Raw genomic sequence first — 20,916 nt, forward strand, 5'->3', positions numbered from 1 at the left:
GCAAGCCCACTGACTGCTCTCCCCACCCACAGTACTCAGGTCTAAGTGCCCCCACCCCAGCAGGGTCCCCCCACCTCTCCAGGCTTTCCCTGCTTTCTTGCATCACCGAGAAAGCAAGGCTGGTGTCCCAGGAGCCCCGCCCACCTTCCTCCCACACCTTGCTCCCTCTGATGCTCCCGACTCTCTGGCCTCAGTTTTCTCTTCTGTAAAATGGGGGTGGGTAGATTTCACATCATGTGATCTGCAGGAGCCCTTCCAATCCTCAGATGCTGATGATAAGGGGCTGGGAGGAGGGCAGGCCACCCGTGCAGCTGGCTCTGCTCTCTGAACTACCAGCCCTCAATCTGTGTGCTGGAGTGGCACCGAGACTCAGAGATGGACACAACCGTCTTTGACCTTGGGGCTGATGCAAGCAGGCATGCCATGTAATAGGGATGCAGAAGCCCTGTGACGGGCGGGGGCATCAGAAGGAGGGCGAGGGAGGCCTGACCACCCTCTGAACCTCTGGTGGCCAGGGCTTTGGTGCAGCCCTGCTGCTTGGGAGCGAGGTGGGGTGGGGGAGGCCGTGAGTCGTGGTACCCAGGTTTCACGGAGAAGCAACACATGCATGGGTGTTCAGTCACTCAGTCGTGTCCAACGCTGTGACCCCATGGACTGTAGCCCGCCAGGCTCCTCTGTCCATGAGACTTCCCAGGCAAGACTACTGGAGTGGGCTGCCATCTCCTCCTCCAGGGGATCTTCCTGACCCAGGGATCGAACTCACGTCTCCTACCTTGGCAGGTGGGTTTTTTACCGATGAGCCTCCTGTGAAGTCCCAAAGTAAGTACAGCACATAGCAGTTTATGACAGCATCTCAGTAAGTGTTTACTTCCGTCCCTCCTGGAACAGGGCTGAGTGTGGAGGGGAGGAGAGCAGAAATGGGGGGAGATGGAGGATGCTAATCCACAAACCAGCAAGGGAACCAGGAAGGGGTACACCAGGAAGGGGCTGGGAGTTCTGCTGGGGCCAGTGTCTGGGGACGGATTCCTTGGGAAGGGAGCATTTCGGTGGGGCCAGGATGGCTGAGTAGGATTTTGCAAGCAGACAGGGATGGGAACGTGCACTCCAGGCAAAGCAAGAGTGCAGCAGCTGGCCAGTGGCAGCAGCCAGTGTGCAGAGCGGGGCTGCATGTGGGTGTTTTCGGAGAGGCTGTGAGGCCTGGAAGTTAGCTCATGTGCGTGGACAGTCTCGTGCACAGGGTCAGGGCCATCCTTCAACCCCACTGCCTCGGGAGGCCTTTGAAGGTTTATTAATATTTAATGCTTTATTAATTGGATGCTTTCTGTTACACAAGCACTCATGCCCACAGTAGAGTATACAGAAGAGGTCGAGAAGTATTACTATAAAGAAGGACAAAGCCCCCAGAGATACCAGCTGCGGGGGAGCCTGGATGGTGCAGGTTTTCAGGGAGACATGCAGGAGACGCAGGTTGGATCCCTGGGCGGGGAAGATCCCCTGGGGGACGGCATGGCAACCCACTCCAATATTCTTGCCTGAAGAGTTCCATGGACAGAGGAGCCTGGCGGGCTGCAGTCCATGGGGTCGCAAAAGAGTGGGACATGACTGAGCGACTGAGCACACACACACACACACACACACACAAACACACACACACACACCCCGCTAGTCTGCATCTTCTTCCAGTCTGAGGGCAAGGCCCAGGACGCATGTCCACCTCTACAGAAAGTCCTGGAAACATCCTGGAATGGGACAGCAGGCCTCTAGGATTCCGGAACAGAGGGGCCCAGGAAGCCCGACCAGTCAGGCAGGCCACGTCAGCCCCGCCCTCACCACCCAGGCTCCCCAGCCAGGCAGTCAGAGGTTGCTGCCTGCCGGCCTCACACGCGCAGGCAGATCCTGGAGGGCTCCCAGAGGGCAGCGGCTCCTGGCACCACTCCCACCTCTGCCGCTGGGGCCAATCCAGCTGCTGGGGCCAGGGGGGTCAGGCAGAGCCTGAAAGCTGTGGGCCTGCAGTGGTGTCACTTGGAGACTGAGAAAGGAGGTCGCTGCAGGTGCAAGGTAGGTCTGGAGGAGGGAGGGAGGGGGAAGAGAGGCGGAGGAGGGCAAGGGGAGGGGAGAGGGAGATGCGGCGCAGGTGGGTGCTCCAGGCCCCTCTGCCTGGCCGTCTGCCGGGTGGTGGTGCTTCCTGCTGGGTGCCCCGCCGAGGAGCGCGCAGGGAATGTGTGCAGCACGTGGAGTTCCTAGGGAGGCGTGAGCCCAGGAAGCCGCTGGGCTCCCCAGCCCTGTCCCCAGGCCTGATCCTGGCCACCCCCCCATGATGCTCTGAACCCCGTGGGGACTGGAGGAGGGCCAGAAGCCGCAGGGCTGGGATCAGAAGGGACTTCAAGGGCCCTGTCGCCACACCCAGCCTCTTCGTTTCAAGGATGAGGAGACCGAGGTTCAGAGCCGTGAGCCGCCTTGTCCAGGACGGCAGGTCTAGAAGCCCTAAGTCCTCACCTGGGGCTCAGGGCTGCCGGGAGCCCGTGCTGCGGGGCCAGGATGCAGCAGGCTGTTGTCCTGAGTAGAAGCAAAGCCCTGGCAGGGACGGAGTCAGAAAGACAAAGAGACAGAAGAGAACCTCTCAGAGCAGAGGACGGTCAGGAAACGGGGCGTCACTTCCTCCCTGGCCGCGCTTGAGCTGTGGTCTGGCTGCGTGACTCAGCCAGACTTGCTGCCTCCGGCCTAGGTGTGTGTGCCTGTGTGTGCACATGTGTGTGTCTGTGTGGGCATGTGTATGCCATGCGTGTGCGCATGTGTATACATGGGTACGTGTGTGTGTGCATATATACACTCCACGCTGCATCTTTGCTAGGTTGCTTCAGTCGTGTCAGACTCTTTGGAACCCCATGGACTGTAACCCGCCAGGCTCCTCTGCCCATGGGGTTCTTCAGGCAAGAATACTGGAGTGGGTTGCTGTGCCCTCCTCCAGGGGATCTTCCCCACCCAGGGATCAAACCAGTGTCTTTGTCTCCTGCATTGGCAGGTGACTAACTCCACCTGGGAAGCCTACTCCAGCAGGTGCGAAAATCCTCTGGCTTAGGTGTGTGTCCATGTGTATGTACGTGTGTGTGTGCATACATACACTCCAGCAGGTGGGAAAGCCCTCTGCTCCATACGTCTGTCCCTGATCAACACAGTGACCTTGTTGGGAGCCAATCCTGGAAGAACCCTGGATGAATTTGTGGCTCCAGACGGCAGGAAGGGCCTAGGGGTGGGAATCCCTGGGGAGATCAGAGGGCAGGAGAAGAGCCTAACTCATGAGGTGGTGAGTTCCCTGTCTCTGGAAGAAACCAGCAGTTATCCACGAATCTTTTCATCAAGGTTGTGGGCTGAGGGACAGGAAACTGGGGCAGTGTATTCTGTACAGAACTGAAATTTTAGTTTGAGGGTCCAGGGTTTGTGCCCCGCTCTGGGTGGCATTAGCATGCAGGGTTAGGTGGTGTCTGCCCATCAGAGCTGCTCTGCCCATAGGTTTGGGGGATGAAGGAGAACTTGTGTCTGCCCTCTGAGGTCCCCTTGCTGCTTGGTACTGACTGGAAAGGGTGATGAATGCCCAAGTCTTGGGAAGCTGGCAGGAGGGGTCACCTCTGTAAGGAGTGGATTGGGTGGCTCCCTGGAGGTAGCACTTCACTGCGCCTTGAGGAGGAAGCTGGGTCAGTGCATTTGAGGGGAGGGACATCACGGTAGAGTTGGGGAGAGGGATGTGTCTGGGGACCACCAGGGAAAGCGCAGTGGGCGCTGTGGCCAGGGACGGACACACCAGCAGCATCAGCAGACGCGACGTTTCAGTCCTGGTCCGCCCTTCCCTGCTGTTCTCAAAGTCGGATTTATTCATTTATTTTTTGGGGGGATTTGCTAGATGGTGCTTAGGTTTATTTATTTATTTCATTGGCGTATAATTGCTTTGGGAGCTTCCCAGGTGGCTCAAGTGGTAAAGAATCCACCTGCCATTGCAGGAGATGTGGGTTGGATGCCTGGGTCGGGAAGATCCCCTGCAGAAGGAAATGGCAACCCACTCCAGTATTCTTGTTTGGCCCACGGACAGCCCTGACGGTCTACAGTCCATGAGGTTGCAATGAGCTGGACACAGCTTAGCGACTGAGCACACACATATAATTGCTTTACAATATCGTGCTAGTTTCCGCTGTACAATGAAGTGAACCAGCTTATTTATGTAAACGTTTGGTTTAATGACCTTTGACACACGTACACACTCATAACTGCCAGCACAATCAAGATACAGAACATTAAAAAACCTTGAAGTATAGTTGATTTACAGTAGTAGTTTCAAGTGTCTACTCGAGTGATTCAAATTGTTATGGAGCATACTCCATGTAAAGTTATTATAAAATATTGGCTGTATTCCCTGTGCTGTGCAATATATCCTTGCGGCATATTTACTTTATACGTAGTAGTTCGTCCCTCTTAGTCCCCTGCCCCTATCTTGCCCCTCCCTTCAAAGGTTGACTTCCCGTGATTTCACCCGTGGATGCGTCGCGTGATGGGGCAGGAGACCTGCAGGGTCTGTCCTCAGGGGCCTCTGCATCTGCTTCAGGCTGATCTCCCTCCTTTCTGTTTGTTGGACTGTAACTGCTCTGTCCGTTCAGACAAGGTCATCGGGATGGATGCACTGGGTCAGACGCAGGAAGACCCTCTTGTAGGCCAGTGTAGGGGATGGGTTCCAAAACCCACTCTGTCTGGGGGAACAATGACCTTCAGAGGCATCTCTCAGCTTGAGGGATATAAGTTTTTCTTTTGCGACACTTTCTTCAGAAGTTGCCTTCCCTTCATCAGTTTGTTTTGGCTCCCAGCCCTGGTTTCTCAGAAATGCCAGCAGTTCTTTCTCCTCCGCCCGTTTGTTTACACACCCTGGTCGGGCTGGCAAGACCGAGGCAGGGGTGTGGCAGTCACGGGGTGGTGAGGGTCCTGGAGTCAGACCCTCCAGCATGGAGGCTGCAGGGAGGCAGGAGCAGACTGGTGTCCCACGGGGCTCAGATTCCAAGGGCCTCTGAACCCACAGAGCCTGTGCTGAAGGCCCCTTGTTCGCATTATAGAGCAGCCTTATGGCTGGTTGGCGTTGCCTGATCCTCTGTTCCTGGGGCCCCTGGGTCTGGGCAGCTCCATGTCCTGCTGGGCCAAGGGGACGGGTAAGGTGGGCAAGACTTAGTGCACACACTGGGTGTATTGAGCCCTACCAGACCCAGGGTCCAGCACAGTGGACACCTGCCTTCCAGATCCAGGTTCCAGTGTGGTGGACACCCACCTTCTGGACCTGCACGTGTGTCTTTGGCCAGGCAGCCTCCTAAACTCCCTTTTCCAACTCACAGCAGCGCCAGTGGAGGTTGGGGGCTGGCTCCAATGGCTCAATTACCAGCGCAGACAGGAGGAAAATCTCCTATTACCTGGGCAATTGGCTGGTTTTCTCTTTATTTACTTAAGAGGCCGTTCTCTGTTGAGCTCCGGGATCTGATGGATGGATGGAGCTTTGCCACGTGGAAGCTGCAGAAACATACACCCTTGCCTGCTGGCTTGGAAGGTCGCATGGGTGCTGAGGGAGGGGTGGGGAGGTAGACTGGCTTCCTGCAGCCCCACCCTGATCCAATGCAAAATGTCAGGAAGCCCTTCCCACTGCCCCTTGAGGCTGGATGCACAGAAATGCATCAGGCATGGTTGAGAGCTCGGCTCCACATTTGGTCCTGTCCCTGGTGGCTCAGATGGTAAAGTGTCTACCTGCAATACAGGAGACCCGGGTTTGATCCCTGGGCTGGGAAGATCCCCCAGAGAAGAAAATGGCAACCCACTCCAGTTTTCTTGCCTGGGAAATCCCATGGACAGAGGAGCCCGGCAGGCATGGGGTTGCAAAGAGTCAGAGCCAACTGAGCAACTAACACATGCCGCATTACAGATGAGAAACTCAAGGCTCGGAGAGCTGGAGTAACTTGCCCGAGATCACACAGCTCCCAAAAAGCTGAGCTGGGGTTTGAACCCAGGCAGGTTGGCCCCGGGGCCATTGGCTCCACCCCGCCCTGCCCCTAGAGATGCTGAGTGCCAGAAACAGTTCTGACTCTAACCAGTCATGTGTCCTGGGAATTCAGCCTCTAAGCTCGAGCTCCTTCCCTCTTCAGTGAGATAGGAATGATCACCAGCTAGTTCAGGCTGTTAGAGGCTCTGTGGCCACGGCTCACATTCCCTGCTGGTGCTGGTGGCTTTGCCCACTGAGTGTGTTCTTGAGTCCTGCTGTCTAGAGGGTCCCTTCCAGGGTGCCAGTGTTGGACTGAAATTCCCCAAAGGGAAGGGATAGAACTGCTCACTTAATTGGCATCTATACTTATTGAGCCCTGGCTGTGCCAGCTAAGGGTCCCTGTGCATGCATGCTAAGTCGCTTCAGTTGTGTCCAACTCTTTGCAACCCTAGAACTCCAGGTACCTGTGTCCAAGAGATTCTCCAGGCAGGACTACTGGAGTGGGTTACCATCCCCTCCTCCAGGGGCTCTTCCCAATCCAGGGACTGAACCCTCGAACCTTATGTCTCCTGCATTGGCAGATGGGTTCTTTACTGCTAGTGTGACTTGGAAGCCCAAGGGTCCCCAGGGATCTGGTTTAAGAAGAGAGACCACAGCCAGCCAGCATCCTGGGGAACGATGATCTTCAGTGATGAGCGATGCTATGAGCACCTGCAGGGGAGCAGAGGAAGTGGGATGGAGTTGGGCCTGGAGGAGGGCTGGACTTGGGCAGAGAGGACAGTGGGCAGCGTAGAAGGGGAGGGGTCTGTGATCGGACTGAGCATAGTGGACAGAGGCATGCTGGTGGGTGGGATCCCTTAGGGAGAGGTCTGCGTCACCGACTCATTCTATCCATTTTCCAGCAGAACTTTCTACCAAGGAGCTGCCCCTGGGGCTGCTAATGACTGGGAGCCTGGAAATAGGCAGCTGGGTAACCCCCTTGGGCCCTAGCCTGTCAGTCCCAGGCTGGGGGCTTTTGCAGTCATGGGTCCCTGGGGGTATGGAGACAGACCTTTGGTGGCACCAGCCTGCCATGCCCTCTGGGGACAAGAGTGAGGTCATGGCCAAGGGTGTTCAAGACACTGGCCAGAGAGACTTCTCCAGCCTGGGTTTGTTTCTCTCTGGGGAGGGAAGGAAGTGGTGGTTTGCTGAAGGTCTTCTTTCTATGACCTGAGCAGGATGGAAAGTTCGAGCCTTTCTTCCTGAAGGCGAGGGTTTTCTGAAAAAGAGAGAAACACCGCCGTTCCCAGATGAAGACACGGGGAGGAGGAGGGGTCCTTGGATGTTTCATTCTTCATCTGAATCATGTCAGAAATGACTGGGGAGGAACCATCAAGAGAGACACTGCTCTGCACATGAACCTCGTGATCTTGCTCTGCTGCCGTGGCCTCTTGGGTTTTCAAGCATTTGGGAGCTTGGGTTCCGTGGGTGTTCTGGGGAAAGATCAGCTCCACGCCATGGAGGTCTAGACTTGCTGGGCCTTGGTGCAGGGGTCTGGTGCCCCTGCAACATCCCACGGACCGAGGGGACCCTGATCTCTGTGCTGCTTTCGTTTTAGGGTCTTCAGTGGGCTGACTGTTGGGTTTTAGGGTATTGTCTTGTTTCTTAATTTTTTTGGTAACTGTCTTTTTTCATCAGAGTAAAATATACTTGACATAAAATTTACACTTTTAACCCTTCCTAAGGGTACAGCTCAGTAGCATCAGGACATTCACAGTGCTACATAACCACCCCCACGGACACCATCCCAGGAACTTCTTCATCTGCCCAGCTGCTCGGGTTTGATCTTGACCTTGACTCCAGGGAGGCCCCAGTCTCACTGTGTCTCAGCCTCCCCAGTCTCACTGTCTCAGCCTCCCTCCACACAGCCCCCTTGCCATCCGATGCCCTCTGCACTTGGGCAATCTTTCTGCTGCTGATTCCTGTCACTTTCTGGTTCTTTAATTCTCTGCTTCAGCCAATGGGCTCCTGTGAGACCGCCCTTCTTGGGGCTAGGTTCTGCGTTAAGCACTTCCCCGGTGGCTCAGATGGTTAAGTGTCTGCCTACAGTGCAGGAGACCCAGGTTTGATCCCTGGGTTGGGAAGATCCTCTGGAGAAGGAAATGGCAACCCACTCCAGTACTCTTGCCTGGAAAATCCTATGGCTGGAGGAGCATGGTAGGGTCACAAGAGTTGGACACGACTGAGCAACTTCATTTTCTTTTCTTTCACTGTCTTCTGTGTTTCTCCCAGCCGTCCTGTAGGGGATCATTATCATTAGCACCCTTTTCAAAGATGAGGAAGCAGTGTCAGAGGTGACACACCCAAGGCACAGGATTTCAGAGCCAGGGTTCGATTCTGTATCCTCTGATCTTCCTCCACTGTCATCGTGTAGAACCAAGCACAGCCACCCCCAACTCCTACATCAGCATCTGCTTTAGAGGGCTTTTAGAACCTGCACGGGTTTGGGTCTTCCATTAGGATTCTCAACGGGAGCCTTTAGCCAGAAAGGATTGGTTTGGAAATAGTTTAATTATGGACCATGTGGGCTACCCTGGTAGCTCAGTCAGTAAAGAATATGTATATACATACACCGCATCTTTTTTTTATCTGTTCACTGTCAGCGGGCATTTAGGTTGCCTCGAGGTCTTGGCTATTGTGAATAGTGCTGCTGTCAGCATAGGGGTGTGTGTATCTTTTTGGATTATGGTTTTCTGTGGACACGTGCCCTGGTCTCTGGCATGTTTCTTGTTGCTTGTCATTACCCTCTCCATGAGCTACACTAGTCCCTGCTGTGTTGCCCTATACTCAGATTTTGGAGGTTCATTTTTGCTTGGGGCTCAGGGTTCTGGCTTCAGTAGATGTGATATAACTCTGAGGATGACGACAGCTGGAGAAAACAGCAAGGAATAGACTCCCACAGGGAGTCTGCAAATAAGGCAAGGTATTAAATGCCCGCTGTATGTCAGGCACTTTTTCTAGGACTTAGCATCCCCATTTTACAGATGAGGAAACTGAGGCTCCTAGAGGTTAAATAGGTCATCTGAGTTCATGCACCTAGTTCTGGTAGAGACACCTCCCCCAGGGACACTTCCACACCATGCTCCTTCCACCCGACATGAGCTCCCTGCAAATAGCTGCGTTGGTGGGTGGGGGGCCCTGCTGGATTCCAGAGATTAGTTAACAGACTTGTAGAATAGGTGCAGGATCCCCTGACTCCCCACCAGGTGGGTTGCCCCAGGCACAGGCCAGCTGGAAATACAGGCGTGGGGAGGGCCAGTTAAAACATCTACTATGGAACTCTTTTATGAGGAATGCAGTTTTAATACATTGAACCGCAGCTCGAGTCAAAAACAAAGACCCAGAAAGGAACTGCTAAGGGAGATGAATGTTAATGAAAAAAAAAAAAAAAAAGACTCGGTCTCCATTATGTAATCACACATTGCAAACTAAAAATATTATTTTTAACGCACAAGCCCCATTTACCGGGATTAGAAATAGAATAAAAAGCTCTAATTTGTACTGAATAGCAATCAGGTTATTCCACACACCACATCTGAATTTCCTGACATGGTAGGGACTAAATCAGTGTGGTTTTGTGGAATGCTAATGCCAAACCCTCAAAAATCCTCCAGAACACAAAAGCAGAATGCTTCAGCACCTACTATGTCCAGCGCTTTGTACTGGGAGAGAGAACAAAGCCCATAGGACTTCTTCTGACAGGATAAGTGACCCTGTCAAGGGAGTAGGTCAGACTCTATGTTCTCTAGAAGGAAAGGGCCTTTGCAGAAAGCTTAGCTAGGTAGCCGAGAACAGAGCTGGGCTTGAAAGGATGGCAGAATTCAGCAGGTGGGGATGGCAGGGTTCTGGAAGGATGTTCCATGAGAGTCTTTCAGTCCCTCTTAGTAGGCAGTGTCTGAGGACCAGACTGCATAGAAATTGAACCAGTGAGGTCCTGGCTGGACTATAAGATGTGCCTTGACCCTCCCCGTATTTCTATGGGTGACCTCTTCTGCCGGCTGGCCTCTGCTGACTCGGCTCACCATCTAAAGCTGTGAGGAGCCAGGAGGCTGTTCTAGATCCACTGAACCCTCATCTTTCCTATAGATACAGGGGTCATAGGGAATCAAGCACAGCTTGCCCTGCCTGGACACACGAGTGTCTGCTCTGGGGGTTTCTAGAACATGTGTGGGTGTAGGTGTGCGTCATATGGCCAGGCTCCATTAGAAGGAGGCAGTGTTCAGAACCCCGAAGAAGGTGCTGTGGGGTTGTAAGAGAAAGCAGGCAGACCCACTCTCAGAGACTTGCACTTTTCATACCACGTTATCCACCAGGAAAGCCAGACAAAACAGAAGTCAGAGAGGAGAAGGCAGGTGGCTTCCCTGGTGGCTCAGATGGTAAAGAATCTGCCTGTAATCTGCGAGACCTAGGTTCGATCCCTCGGTTGGGAAGATCCCCTGGAGAAGGAAATGGCAGCCGACTCCAGTATTCTTGCCTGGAGAATTCCATGGACAGAGGAGCCTGGTGTGCTGCAGTCCATGGGATCACAAAGAGTCAGACATGACTTAGTGAATGAACAACAATAAGCTTACATTTTTTATAGTCCAGTGGTTTCCATCCATTCATCAGATTGGGCTCAATTAACATTTGCTTCCTAGGTCATCTCAACAGCTCCATGTGATGTTGGCAGAGGCCTCGGTTGTTGTTCAGTTGCCAAGTCGTGTCTGACTCTGTGACCCCCTTGATGGCAGAACCTCAGGCTTCCCTGTCCTTCCCCATCTCCCAGAGTTTGCTCAAATTCATGTTCATTGAGTTGGTGATACTATCTAACCGTCTTATCCTCTTCCACCTCTTCTTTTTGTCTTCAGTCTTTCCCAAACTCAGGGCTTTTTGTCAACAAGGTGGCCACACAGTCTAGTTAGGGGACTGAGGCTTGCCCAGCGTCCTATATTCCAGAACTTCCCAGCCACTGAAGCAAGACCCTCAGATGGCAGTGGGAAGGGTCGGGGCTGCCTGGAACCTCAGGGAGCCTGGACTCTGCTTCCATCCAGAGCAAGCTGGAGACACCCCCAGATCTAGTGGGACTCTGAGGCTTGATCATCTTTAAGAAACAGTCCACAGTGCGCCCTGCTGTTCAGAGCTTCCAGCCTCCCTTTGCCAGTATTTGTCCAGGGCTATGGAGATCAGGTGTAACCATGGATAAGAAGGAATGGAAGATGGTCGGGGTCAGGGAGTGTGGATGTGTGTGGTCAGACTCCCGTGGACTTAACTTGTGTTGATTCCATCATCTCTCATTCCCTGAGTGTCTCCCATGTACGAAGCCCTGGGCTGTGAGACGGGGCTATTGTTATCACCCTTCATATAGAAGCAAGGAGCTGAGAGGCTCAAGGTCCCATAGCCGGTTGGGGTAGAATCAGTTCAAATTCGGCACTCAGGCAGCAAAGCCCTGCTCTTAGGAGTGTCAGTCATGGGACCCTGGTGATGGTCCCTCGTGTGGATGCAGCTCTTTGCCATGTACACAGTAGTCCGTGCTCTGCTTTTAGATCTTTACAGCAGCAAGGTGACCATTATGCTGGCTGTTATACAGCTGACCGTGCATAGTAAATGAAATTATGACTGTGGAAACACTCAGGAAATTGTAACATCCTCTACAAATATGGTATAATTGTTGACTCCGACTTACAGGTGAGAGAAAGATGAAATCAGAGAGGTGAAGGGGTTTGCCTGGGGACACATAGGGGACAAAGGGCAGAGTAAGGGTACTAGCCCAGGTCCTAGAACCTCTGGTGTTATTTGCCTCCTTAAGTCATCAGGGGAGACTGCTTTTAGGCTTCTCTCTCCTTTGTCCATCACCACCAGTTTGGTGGTGGAAACCCCACCAAATTTGTGCCAGATGAAAATTAGGCAGAGATTCCAAGGAAGACTGAGCTAGCTTTTCTTAGCTTGGCTTCCTTGTCCTAAAGGGAATGGGGGTGAAGTTGAGGATGGGATTGGGGACCATGGCTGCCAGCGTGGGGGGTTAGGATGCAGAAGCTGCACAGAGAGGTCCTTTGTGTGCCGCTACTTTCTAGTTGGCGGAAGAGCCCTGGAAAGGGGTGGGCAGGACTGGTCATTTTGCCCCACAGATGGACCAGCAGGTGTTTTATGATCTCAAAAAACTGTTGCTGTTTGGTCACTAAGTCGTGTCTGACTCTTTTCAACCCCATGGACTGCAGCACGCCAGGCTTCCCACTTCGCTATCTCCCAGAGCTTGCTCAGATTCATGTCCATTGAGTCAGTGATTCTATCCAATCATCTCATCTTTCCTCCTGTCTGACATATACCTTGAAAAACTGTCCTTTATTAAGGGTCTCTTTGTAGCAAACTAGGATTTCGTTTATCAGATATTGCCTTCATTTCCTTCATTCTCATAAAACTGTGAACGCGAATTATGTTAAAATTGTGAGCAAAGCTGGAATCCAGGGTCCACCCCTGGGGCTTGTGTGTTCACATGCAGTATTTATAAAATAAAGAAATCATAAATATTTTGTTAGAAAGATCTTAGGCTTGCTACTGCAAAGATGAAAAGACTAGCTTTAAAGCATCAGCTCTGCAGTGTAGCCTCGTACGGCAGGGAGGAGTGCCAGCCTTCTATCTCACACTTGAAGCAGCGGGAGGAATTCTGTGTGGCTAACAACATCTTATTTACTTGCTTGTTTATTAATTTTTAAAATGATAAGGAGTAAACATTTATTTCACGCCTTCTAGATGCAGAAGCTATGCTGGAAACATTTATATGTGGTCGCTCATTTATTCCTTACAAAGACCTCGCTTATGAATTTTGAAGATGAGGCTATCAAGACTGTGAGAGATGAACTTGATCCAAATTTCCCAGACAGTAAGAAATGGCAACTTGATATGGAGATAAATATGTCTGACTCCCAATTGCTGTTTCTTCAATAATAGACTGAGAAATCTATTTTCATTTTCTTTGTTTTTCACTCCTTCTTAATCTCAGATCTTCCATATGGAATCTTTCTTACTGTCTGAAATACCCCTTTAAAAATGTCTTTTATTAAAGGGTCTGCTTGTGGCAAACTAGAGTTTTATCAGATAATGTCTTCATTTCCCTTATTCTTAAATGACATTTTCTTTAAGCCTAGAATTGTGAGATGACATTTTCTTTCAGCATGCAGAAGGTATTCTTTTTTCATCTTCCTCATGTTAAAAGAAAGTGTCATCTGAGAATTCCATTTAGCGTGGGCCAAATTGTGCAAGAGGTAAGTTAATTCAGTGGAGGTCGGCCTTCTGGACCTAGAAGCCCGCCCTGTACTGATTGGATTTTGTGAGCGCTCTGACCAGCTCGTAAGATGCCTCAGGGGGGAGGTGTGGCTTACCCAGCAGAGATTGTTCTGCTCAGCACCCCACCCCCTGAGGACATGATGCTGGAAGTAGCAGGGAGCAAACAAGGGGAGATTTGCAGAGACTTCCTCTCTGAAGAGTCATTTTATTTCTGAGAGTTTCCCAGATAGATGTAGAGGGAACCACTGAGTCCGAGCCGGCCTCCACCTCTCCATCTCTGCCTTTGCCACATCCAACCCCTCCATCCTCTTGATCCTGTATCTAAACAGCCCGAGCACCCATTCGTCTGTCCCTGCCACAACCCGTTCAGGACACACCACTGCTTGTCTGGACTGTGAAAGTGAAAGTCACTCAGTCATGTCCAGCTCTTTGCGACCCCATGGCCTCTACAGTCCATGGGATTCTCCAGGCCAGAATACTGGAGTGGATAGCCATTCCCTTCTCCAGGGCATCTTCCCAACCCAGGGATCGAACCCAGGTCTCCTGCATGGCAGGTGGATTTTTCTACCAGCTGAGCCACCAGGGAAGCCCTGGACTTTATACAGTCCTGTCTGGACTGTAATATTCCCCTAACTGGTCTCAGTGTATCCACTTCCCCAGCTCCTCCTCCTAAATTCATTCCCACAAGAAGCCCAGGTTACCTTTTAAAAATGCAAATCAGATCCTGTCTCGTGCAGCTTTGAGGTGTCACTTCAGTGATTCCCATGGCTGCATGGGTGAAGCCCCGTACCTAACCTGCCCCTCGAAGCCTCACTCTTCAGCCTCATCTCTGGCCGCCTTTGTCAGCTTACCACTGGTCTGGCCGTCTTGGTTTCCTTCCAGTACTGAGCACATTAAAGCTCTTCTCCCTGAGCGTGTTGGCACCTGCCGTCCCCTCTCCCTAGAACGCTCTCCGTCCCCTTTCCTGGCTCACTCCTACGCATCCTACAGGACCCAATGTGAATGTCCCTTTCTTTCCCTCATCCTCTGTCTATGTCAGCCTTGCCGCTCCACGCTCCCTCCAGCAAGCATCTGCATCTCTCCATGTCTTCAGCAGAGCAGGTACCTCAGTTGTGACCCCATCACTGACTTGCAGTTTCTGTTCATTGCGTGTGTTCCCCACTACCTGATGAGGGCTCGGCTCACGGACGTCTGTTCTTCACTGTGTCAGAGACACAGACCACAACGCCTGGCCCGCCGCAGGTGTTACTCACCTGGAGAACAAATATCCATCTGGCTTATTTAAGCACATGATAATAATTATGAAACAATGATCCCATCTACCTCACCTCTCAATATATGAGAAACAAGACTTGAGACTCCCTCAAAAAATTTTATGTCCTTTGCTCTTCCTGTAATATATACAGCAGCTGTCCACCTGTCTATCCCATACATGTGCATATATATACATACATATCAAAATTGTAATTGACATAAATTGACACATATACCAACATATAATATACCTATATATGTGTATATCTCTAATGTGTATGTATATAATGTGTATATGTGTATATGCTGTGGCTTGTCTGAACCATCACCTCACCTCCTCCTGGTCTCTTTACCCCCTACTCAACCTCCATTCCCAGCGTTTGGGCCAGAGATCTCATCCCAAAGAATAAAGCTTCATCCCACCACTTCTGCAATACCAGAGGGAGGCCGTCCTGCATCTCCCTTAAGAGCCAGGAAAGCATTTCCAGGGACAGTCCGCAAAGCCCCTCTCCTGTCTCAGTAACCAGAGGTGGGTCAGAAGCCCACCCCCCACCACCCTCTGGAAAAGGCTTGTGCTTGATTTGATGGGGCCCTGAGCTGAGCATAAACTCACTTATTCTGAGTAATCAACAAAATCGGAATCTTGTTGGAAAGGAGGAAGGGAGAATGGATGATATTAGGCAGGTAACCAGGATCTGCTTCAAAACCTGACCTGGACTCAAGCTAGCAGTTGATTTCAGAAGCCCCAGGAGGAAAATTAAGTGACTCTCAGTATGTTCTCTGCCTTGAGCTCTATCATGAGTTGCTTGAAGCCAAACTGAGGACACTTTATTGCAGTCTGCTCCGCCTGCAGGTCCTGCCCTGACCGCATCTGTCCTTCAGGAGGCTGACCCACAGTTGGGCCGCTGGGCCGCTTGTCAAGGGTGGGTAGCAAGTCTGCCTCTCTCCCTTGTGATCAGTGCAGCCACAGCTCTTCCCATGAAGAGGGCTGCAGGAGGGGCGCTGGACAGCCAGAGCCCAGAGCCGGGGGTCCAGGGGAAACCCCAGGAAAGCCCAGGCAAGGTGAACTCCCTCTCCAACCCCAGGTGTGGAGCTGGACACAAGGCTTCTTATGGTGAGAATCAGAGGTCCTAGAGGTAGATATGGTGGGAGCAGCCACCTGCAGGAAGGCTGGGCCACATGAGCAGAGGTTCCGAGTGATGCTGCAGGAAACAGTAGCTCTGACCTTCGTAGCCCCTCTTTTAAAAAGTCAACCATCAATCAATGGTTTTTGGCTGTGCTGGGTCTTTGTTGCCACACTCAGGCTTTTTCTAGTTGCAGTGAGCGTGGGCTGCTCTCTAGTTGCAGGGCACGAGCTTCTCTTGTCGCAGAGCGTGGACTCCAGCGTGCAAGGGCTTCGGTAGTTGCAGCGCGTGAGCTCAGTAGTTGCAGCTCCTGGCTCGAGAGCACAGGCTCAGTAGTTGTGGTGCATAGGCTTAGTTGCCCCAAAGCATGTGGAGTCTTCCTGAACCAGGGATCAACCCTGTGTCCCCTGCATTGGTGGTGGATTCTTTACCACTGCGCCACCTAACAAGTACTGCACACTGGGTGATTTCAAGCAACAGAAATGTGTTGTCTCAATTGCTCTGGAAGAAGGATGTTCAGGTTCAAGGAGCCGCAGGGCCCTGCTCCCCCTCCGGCCTGTAGGGCGATCCTTCCTGGCCTCCTCCTAGATCTGGTGGTTGGTAGGCAATTTGAAGTTTCTCAGCTTGCAGTAACAAAGCTCTTGCCTGCATTGTATCATGGTTTGTCCTCGTGTGTATCTATCTTAAGGTGGCTGTCTTTTTCTGAGGACACCGGTCATATCGGGGTACCTTCTGAAGTCCTGGGGGTAAGGACTTCATTGTGCCTTTTCTTGGAGATCAGAATTCAACACTAAGCGAGCTCATTTCAGTGACAAGATTAGGATATGGGTGGCGCTGGGGTGAATACTTAACTGTCTCTTGGTCCAGGTGGAAGAGACAGGTGACATGCATCATCTCACCAGAGCCCCACGGGGACACACTGTTCCTATTCCTGTTTTATAGACAAGAAAACAGTAACAAAGTCCCTTGGCCAGGATTCATAACTTGTTCATGGCAGACCTAAAACCCGAACCCAATAATTTCTGTCTTTAGAAACTCCTGTTTTATTCAATATATTACGCTGCCTCTGGAAAAAAAAAAAAAAGTGTGTGGCTTATGGTTACACCTCTCACCTTTGTGATTGTTGTCAGTGGTGGCACAGCGATAACCGTCATGAGAAAGAGAACATCTCTGAAAATGGGTGAAATGATGACATACCCCGAAGAAGGTACACAAAGAGGATGCTGTTTCGTTCTCCTGACAAAGGCGATGGCTCCTCCTCTGTGGGCTGTCACACTGTAGAGAGGAATTGACTTCATCACGCCCTGTGCCCAAATATCAATGGAGCAACTTCTGCATGCCCAACTCTGTGCCAGGGGTGAGCGAAGAGACGAATGAGCCACACCCGGGTCCCAGGGGCCAAGGGACGACCCATTGACCAAACCTGGTACAGGGATGTGTCAGCCTGGGTCCTGAATTTCTTGACAAAAGAAACAAATTCACTGTGGAGTAAGGAGGTGAGTGGTTTCCTGTCTTGGGCCCACCATTGCTGATGAAGGAAGGAAGTGGGGACCGGAAGTGGAGGCTCTGAGTTAAGGTGTTGAGCCATCACTTGCCCGCCACCCGGGGGGAGGCTGACAGTCCTGGGCTCCCGAGACCATGGGCTTCTTGACCCTGGACCTGGCAGGGTCTAGAGGCAGCCAGAAGGAAGCCTCCTTTCCCCTTTCCACCCCCAGCTCAGCATTTCTCATTCCTGGTCATTCATTGAGTGGCTGAGCCGCGCTGCCTCCCTCTGGGGCATTTACCCTCTTCCCCAGTGAAGCTTGGGGGCCAGGATGTGTCAGGAGGGCACCTTCATAGGTCCCTGTGTTGGCCTTTTGAAGTTACACCCCAGCAAAAGCATCCGCAGGCCAGGGCTTCTCATCAGAGACATGCCTTTCTTGCCGTTTTTTTTTTTTTTTATTGTTTCATTCTATCTTCCATCTCCCCCAAGTCTGCATGCATCTGTCATCTCTGTGGTTATCTTAGAACAAGAGGGTTGCTTTCTATTTATTCTTTCTTGAGTGTAACACTAACCACAAAGGCTGCAGGGGGGAGGAGGGAGGGAGCCAGTGACTCTTCAAGCCCTGTGGTCCCGGGTGCAGTCAGAGCTGGTGGTGAAATTGACAAGACAAAGGTGGCGAACCCACCCCAGGGCTTCGGGAGGATGTGGCCTCTGCATCTACAGATGAGTCAAGGGGACAAGTCGCTTTCTGGTTAAAAAAGAAGAATTTGGAGTCCTGAGGGATACAGACCACTGGCATTGCTAGGGCCACAGCTGGGTGGGGTGGACTTTTCAAGAGAAAAGTTCCCTGTCTTTCTTGTCCTTGAGGAACCTGCTGGCAAGAAGAGGAAATAAATAACAAGGCTTCACTGTAGAGCACAGAGAACTGTATTAAATATCTCATAATAAACTATCCTGGAAAAGGATCTTTTAAAGAAAGAACATGGATATATACATGAGAAAAGTGGAAGTGTGAGTCGCTCAGTCGTGTCCAGCTCTTTGCGACTCCATGGACTGTAGCCCACCAAACTCCTCTGTCCGTGGGCTCTTCCCAGTATGAATGCTGGACTGGATTGCCATGTCCTTCTCCAGAGACTCTTCTCGACCCAGGGATCAAACCCGTGTCTTCTGTATCTCCTGCATTGGAAGATGGATTCTCTACCCCTGAGCCACCTGGAAAACCCATATGTGTGTGTGTGTGTATATATATATGCAGTTTAATAATAAGAAATCTCTTGCACAATTTACATGTTACAATGATTTCCTTTGAGGCTGCCTGTGTGTTTCACTCTGACTCTGATGTTCTCATTAGTGATCTGCCAAACAGCTTTTTCCAAGTCAACTTCCTCTCCCTACCAGCTAAAGAAAAAGGGTTTTTCCAAGGGTTTTTAATGCTAACGACTGAATGTGTGCCCGCCTCCCTCCGTGAGTGGAGTTTCCCGGGTGGACACTTGTTCTCCGTGAAATTTTGTTCCAGGTCTCAGCATGGCCAAGTGTATTACAGTATACTTGTATATAAGGCTTAGCTCGTTCACAAGAAGAACGTTCTTCCTTGTTTCCTTGTTTTCTCCGTTTCCACACCATAATTTAATTTGGCAGTGAGGTTATTTCCTTCCTGTTATCAGATGCAGACAGGTAAATGTCCTCACATTTTTTATCTTGTTGTCCTGTGCTCTTTTATCTCCTCCTGCTGTTTATATGGGTGGTTTTGCCTAACCTTATCCATCAAGAGTAGGTGTGAGCATTGCCTGCCCCATGAAGTGTTCTAGGGCAGTCATGCGCGAATGCTTCCTTCCTGAAATAGTCATGATTTTGTTATAAGAGGCTTTCCCTTTTCTCTTTTATGTCACAATTATAGCTCAATGATGCATGTAGGTCAACTGACTTATCGAGGAATTCCATCTCTGGCAGTGAAGAGGGCATTTCCAAATATTTGTTATAAAGATGGGGTGTTGATTGGAGAGGGTGGGGTGTCACTGGGTGGAGTGATCTCTGAGGTCTCTGATCTTCTTCTTCTGCAACATTGAAAAACCAGGAGACCACAGACAGTGTGACTAGTGAGGAAACTGAGAATCATCCTATGGGTGAAAGGTAGTGTTGCTCCTAATGTCTGCCTGGATGGGAGGCTGGGAGTCCTTGAGACTCAAGGCACTGACTGCCTTCCCAGTGCCTCCCACGATGCCCAGCACATGGTCAGTTGTTGTTCAGTCACTAAGTCGTGTCCAACTCTTTGTGACCCCATGGACTGCAACACTCCAGGCTTCCCTGTCCTTCTTTGTCTCTCAGGGTTTGCTCAGACTCATGTCCATTGAGTGAGTGATGTCATCCAACCATCTCACCTTCTACCAACCTCTTCTCCTGTTCTCAGTCTTTCTCAGCATCAGGGTCTTTTCAAATGAATTGGCCCTTTGCATCAGGTGGCCAAAGTATTAGAGCTTCAGCTTCAGCATCAGTCCTTCCAATGAATATTCAGGGCTGATTACCTTTAGGATTGATTGATCTCCTTGCTGTCCAAGGGATTTTCAAGAGTCTTCTCCAACACCACAGTTCAAAAGCATCAATTCTTCGGTGCTCAGCTTTCTTTATGGTCCATCTCTCACAACCGTACATGACTACTAGAAAAACCATAGCTTTCACTAGACAGACCTTTGTCAACAAAGTGATGTCTCTGCTTTTTAATATGCTCTCTAGGTTTGTCATATCTTTTCCAGTGGTCAATACATATATTCTGAGAGACTAAATGCAGTTCCATTTGAAAGTATTCACTTTTTGATGTCAGTCAGAACTGTGTATGACTTTTGCTCTCTGCAATGTAATGTTGTTAAAAAAATATGGAAAATCCATCAATAAGATGCAAAATATGAATTGATGAAGGTGAAAAAAAAAGCACTGGCTTTCCCTAGGCTGGACTTCAGAAGCTAGGAAACTCTAAAACACAAAACAAAAACAAAACCTTGCCTAATACCTCCCCAGCCTGCGCACACACCTCATACCTTGACCCCACTCAAGATCAGGTGAGTCTCTGCAGTGAGGGCCAGGGATCTGGAGTCTAAAAGCATCTCCAGATAACTCTCATGAACTGAGAGGGCTGTGATGGGACCCACGTCCCAACCTTCAGACCCCAGACCCCCTGAATCGGGAGTATGGAGTCTTGGCCACTGGATCACCATGGAAGCCCCTCGTGCTGTCCCTTTGCCTGGAGTCTCCTCTGCTCCTTTCCTTCCCGCCCTGTTCTCCGTACCATGTAGGGCCCACATATCTACCCCATCCTCCGTCAAGTCGTAACTTCTCACCCAAATCATAGTTCTTTATCATGTGCTGAAGTTTTCTTGAAAAACGTCCTTTATCGTATAAGCAGTATATGTTTGCCCTAAGAGGAAAGAGCTGAGAATATAGCAAATGGTAAAGAAGAGAAAAAAAATCACCCGTAAACCCAATAAACAGAGAGAGCTGCTGGTAACATTGGGGTATATTTCCTTCCCATCTTTTTATTCAGTACACACTCACACATACATACACTCACAACCATGCACACACACCCACACACACATGCTTATCCCCTTTCTACCTTACATTTTCGTTGCTCACATGCATCTGACTCCATTCAGTGCTGAGCTCTCTGGGAACAGTCATGTTTTATCTCTGTTCCCTAACACAGCATCTTGCATTACTGTGCGTGCTAAGCCGCTTCAGTTGTGTCTGACTCTTTGTGACTC

General features: G+C 50.9%; 1 protein-coding gene across 1 annotated transcript in view; it reads left to right on the top strand.

Annotated features, from left to right (window-relative positions):
* Positions 1,649-20,916, top strand: part of CRACR2A (calcium release activated channel regulator 2A) — a 119,169-nt gene continuing 99,901 nt past the window's right edge. Inside the window, exon 1 of the mRNA XM_005680988.3 lies at positions 1,649-2,058. The gene's annotated coding sequence lies outside the window, so the exon portion shown is untranslated. The remainder of the gene's footprint in view (positions 2,059-20,916) is intronic.

Source organism: Capra hircus, chromosome 5, assembly GCF_001704415.2.
Source record: "Capra hircus breed San Clemente chromosome 5, ASM170441v1, whole genome shotgun sequence".
NCBI classification, from domain to species: domain Eukaryota; kingdom Metazoa; phylum Chordata; class Mammalia; order Artiodactyla; family Bovidae; genus Capra; species Capra hircus.